This window comes from Carlito syrichta, unplaced genomic scaffold (genome assembly GCF_000164805.1).
Source record: "Carlito syrichta isolate Samal-C Ts95f unplaced genomic scaffold, Tarsius_syrichta-2.0.1 Scaffold120569, whole genome shotgun sequence".
Taxonomy (NCBI): Eukaryota; Metazoa; Chordata; class Mammalia; order Primates; family Tarsiidae; genus Carlito; species Carlito syrichta.
Genome location: NW_007064665.1, coordinates 35,736 through 40,898, shown reverse-complemented (window position 1 = coordinate 40,898; position 5,163 = coordinate 35,736).

Below are 5,163 nucleotides of genomic sequence, written 5' to 3'. Positions count from 1 at the left end.
TATACGCAGTGACTGTATGAACCTACTTATTTGACATTCCACTCTGCCCGTTGGGTGGGTTTCTGTCAATCACGGGCAGTCAGGTTGAAGTCCACGAAAGGCACCTACCAATACCAAGTGTTCCCGTACCCATTAGGAGAGATTACCCAATCCTGTAAAACCCCTCCTTCTGTAATGGTGTATAAAGACTGCTTGCCATGCTGGATCGGGGCTCTCGTCCCTGAAGCCACAGCCAGCTTCGTTCGTGAGCCCAGACTTGAGCCTGAATAAAGACCCTTGTGTGCTTGCATCAGAGCTGACTCTTTGGTGGTCTCTCGGATTTTGAAATTTGGGTTTAACACCATCTCTCCTGGAACCTCATCCCCTCCAGGGCAGTTGGAGCGGAGAGGGCGCTCCTACATCCAGACATCTTTGCTCATTGCGAAGGGCATCACAGGCAAGCTCCCAGAAGGGCGTCCCCCTGAGAGCTACCTCCTTACTTTGCAGGAAGCTGGGTTCCCCACAGACCCTGGAGTAGGGAGGAGTCCAGGTTCCCAGCAGTGGGCAAGGCGGGCTTCTGACGTGACTAGAATGAGTCCTGTATCCAAGTTCAACTCAGTTCAGCAGTCTCCAGGGTTTGCTCTCCACCAGGCACTGAGGACACTCATAGGGCGCATTACAGGATTTGCAGGTCTAATGCAAAACGACAGTGTGGGCCAGGTTCATTGTTTAAAAAGCAGGAAAAAGCCGGGTTGGTGGCTCACATCTGTAATCCCAGTACCTTAGGAGGCAGAGGTGAGAGGATTCCCTGAGCCCATGGGTTTGAGACCAGCCTGGGTAACATGGTGAAACCTCATCTCTACAATAACTCAAAAAAATTTTAGCTGGGCATGGTGGCACATGCCTGTAGTTCCAGCTATTTGGAAGACTGAGGTGGAAGGATCTCCTGAGCCCAGCACGTCGAGGCTGCAGTGTCCATGAGCATGCCACTGAACTCCAGCCTGGACGACGCAGTGAGACTCCTACTCAAAAAAAAAAAAAAAAAGTGTTGCCTGAGCCCAAGGGTTTGAGATCAGTCTGGGCAACTTGATGAGACCTCATCTCTACAATTAAAAAAAAAAAATTAGCCGGGCGTAGTGGCACTTGCTTTCAGTTCCAGCTACTTGAAAGGTTGAGGCAGAAGGATCACCTGAGCCCAGCAGGTGGAGTCTGCTGTAGCCTTGAGTGTGCCACTGCACTCAAGCATGGGCGACAGAGTGAGACTCTGACTCAAAAAGAAAAGCAGAAGAGGGCTGTGTAGCGCTTTCTCCTCTCTTCCATGGTCTCTTTCGGCTTTTCATGCTATTTTATGTTTGCCACTCAAATTCATTTGAAATAAAGAAAAATTAGAATTTTAAATCATTAGGAAGACTTTCACTTTCACCTTTAATCAGGTAGTGCCAGTTTTGTTTCTGTTTCGTTTTGTTTTGAGGCGGGGTCTCCCTGTCGCCTAGGCTGGAGCACAGTGGAGCGGTCACAGCTCACTATAACCTTGACCTCCTAGGCTCAGGCAATCCTTCCACCTTAACCTTGCAAGGAGCTAGAACTACAAGGTGCATGCCACCATGCCCAGCTAATCTTTTTTATTTTTTATCTTTAATGGAGATTAGGTCTTGCTGTGTTGCCCAGGCTGGTCTTAAACTCCTGGGTTCAAGCAACCCTCCCGCCTCGGCCTCCCAAAGTGCTGGGATTACAGGCATGGGCCACTGGGCCTGGCCCACATTTTGTTTATCCATTCTTCTGTTGATGGACACTTGGGTTGCTGGGAGCAATATTGGGAGCAGGGGATCCCATTTAGGCTGAAGTTAGGTGGGTATGATCATCCTTGCAGTACAGATGATGAAACTGAGGCAGGAAGAAAACGAACCCCTTGGCCAAGGCTCTGCGTTTAGGATAAATCAACACTGGCCTCCAGCAGCAGGTGGGTTCACTGAGCACAATTCAGCCCCAGCAAAAGGGTTGGAAAACACAAGGTAGACACCCAGGACGCACCCTGGAGACCCACGTCTCTACAAAAAATAGAAAAATTCGCCAGGGGTAGTGGCACACCCCTGTAGTCCCAGCTACTTGGGAAGCTGAGGCAGGAGGATTGCTTGAGCCCAGGAGTTCGAGGCTGTGGTGAGCAATGTTCATGTCACCGTACTCCAGCCTGGATGACAAAGCGAAACTCCTTCTCAAAACAAAACAAAATAAAAATGTGGCCTACCCATGAAATGGAACATTATTCAAGCTTAAAAAGGACGAATAATTCTGACACACGCCACAACGCGAGTGAACCTTGAAAAACAATTATAAGTGAAACAAATTAGTCACAAAAGGGCAAATTCCATATGATTCCACTTATGTGTGGTACCCAGAAGTCAAATTCAGGAAGAGCCAGTCATGGTGGCTCACACCTGTGATCCTAGAACATTGGACGGCCACAGCAGGAGGACTGCTTGAAACTGCAGGAGTTCAAAACCAACCTGGACAATATAGCAAGACCTCATCTCTACAAAAAAATACAAAAATTAGCCAGGCATGGTGGCACATACCTGTAGTTCCAACCACTCGGGAGGCTGAGGCGGAAAGATTGTCTGAGCCCACTAGGTTGGGATTGAGGTGACCTGTGATCATACCACTGCACTCCAGCCTAGGTGACAGAGTGAGACTCTGGTGTTAATTAATTAATTAATTATTAATAAGAAAATGTTATGTGTATTTTACCACAATTAAAAATGGGGGAACATATACTCTGGAAAATGTTCTCCCTGGCCTTTTCACTTCTTTCTCCTGACTCGCTGGCAGATAAGTTTGCCAACTAGTAGATTAATTTTTTAACATCACTCATGAATATGCTAATTTTAATACCCTCTCCTGTCTCTACCAGCCCAGTTCCTGTCCCTCCATCAGGAAACACAGTCATCACTGAATTTTTCCAGCAACCTTTCTAAAGGGCATACACAAGTCAATGCAAATTCATCCGTGTCCCCCTTCCCTCCTCTTCCCTCCGCTACTACTTAACACAAGTAGTCGTGTACTATACACGCTGTTCTGTGCTTTCCTTGTTTCACTTGGCAAATACCTTGGAGAGCTTTCCATATCAGCAAACGCAGAGCGTCTTGATTCTTTTTTGTCGCACAGAAATCCATTGTATGGATAGGTCATAATCTTTTCAACCAACACCTCTTGGTGAATGCTGTGTTTTACCATCTATTGTTTTACCAAAAAATCATGCGGGGAAACTCTTGTAATCTGTTATTCCACAGGTGCATTAATCAGCCGCTGCTGTGCTGTTGCCGATTGCCATTGTATTTCTCATCCCCAGGTCTGAGGGTCAACTGTGGTTTAGGGGACATAGTCTGTGCTGAGCTGAGTAGCTCTCCTTCAACCTGCAAGGTACCTAGGATTGGCTCCAAGATGGACAATAGGCTCGGGTTTGTCTCATAAATCTTTCTCTCAGCCTCCTTGGACCAGTGACTACCTGAAGCAAGTTATGGAAAATGGCAAAAGCGCACTCAGAGCCAAGCCACTCAAGCATTGAGGACACAACATCTTTTGCTCAGTTTTCCATCGGATATTAGTCTTTATTGACCTAGGAACCCATTATTAAGGCTATAACCCCATAATTGCTAAATAAGTGCTACGTTTTCCTAACTGGTCATTTGTCTTTCAACTTTACAGATGAGATCTTTATCAAATAGAAGCTTTCCATTTTCATTTGGCCAAAAGCTTTCTTTTCAGAGTTTTTGGACTTTGTGTCCTATTTAGAAAAGTCTTACCTACTCCAAGTCATATTCCAGCTATTTTTATGGGTTTTTTTTTTACACTTAAATCTTTGATTCTCTGTATATAGTGTAAAGTTCCTTTCTTTTTTCTTTTTTTGCAAAACAGATACTCGATTTTTCTAGCAACATATATGTTTAAAATACTATGTTTATCATATTCCAAATTCTGTATGCATTTAGAACTTTTTGGACTTTCTATGCTGTTCCATTTAGCTGTCTATTCATATATCAGTTTCAAATTTTTAAGCACTATTAGTAAACACTGTACTACATTTTAACATCTTAAGTTCTCACTTGCTGTTTCTTTTAAAAAATGTCCTGGCTATCTTGCTTTTCCTCCTCCAAATCCCCATATAAATTTTATAATCACTTTGTTAAAAAAAATTCCAAATGGCATTGTTACTAGAGTTGTTTTTAACCAAGGAAATAACTCAGAGAGGTTTGGAATTTGTATTACTTTGAGTCTTCCCATCCAAGAACTCAGGAGTTTTTCCATTTTTTTCAAGTATTTACTCATTTTTTCTGTGTAAACACTTTTAAAAGTAGATCTTTGTGTCTGGAGTCCCCATGAGCACATTCAGGTTCAATGATTCACTAGAATGACTCAGAGGACGCCCTCTGAGTCATTAAGGTCAGGGTTAGGGTGAGGGTTAGGGTTAGCTGTTATACACATGATTACTGTTTATTAGTGCTAATGGATACAGATCAAGATCAGCAAAGGAATCAAAAACAAATACTGATATATTTTAAAACGCTGACGTCAAAGCATCTTTTCTCTCCAAAATGAAATAAAACTGAAGCTCAATAACAGAATAAAAATTGGAAATTTCACAACTATGTGAAATTTTAAACCACATTCTCCGGGTTCAAGACCCGCCTGGGCAGTGAGACCTCATCTCTACAATAAATCAAAAATCAGCCAGGTTTGGTAGCGCATGCCTGTAATTTTGGCTACTTGGAAGGCTGAGGCGGAAGGATCACCAGAGTCCAGCAGGTCGAGGCTGCGGTGGCCGGGAGCGGCCACTGCACTCCAGTCTGGGTGACAGAGTGAGACTCCAACTCAAAAAAAAAAAAAAACCTTAAGGAACTAGAAAAAAGACGAATATATACTAAGCCCAAAGTTAGCAAAAGAAAGAAAACAGTAAAGATTAGAGGGAAGATGAGAACAGATAAAAAATAGAGAAAATCAACAACATCAAAAGTTTATTCTTTAAAAGACCAAAAAAAGGGGGACAAAGTTTTAGCTATAGAGACAAAGAAAAAAGGAGAAAACTCAAATTACTAAAATCAGAAATGAACATGGGGAACATTACGATTGACCTTACAGAAATAAGAATGAATATGAAAGAGTACTATGAACAATTTTACACCAACAAAG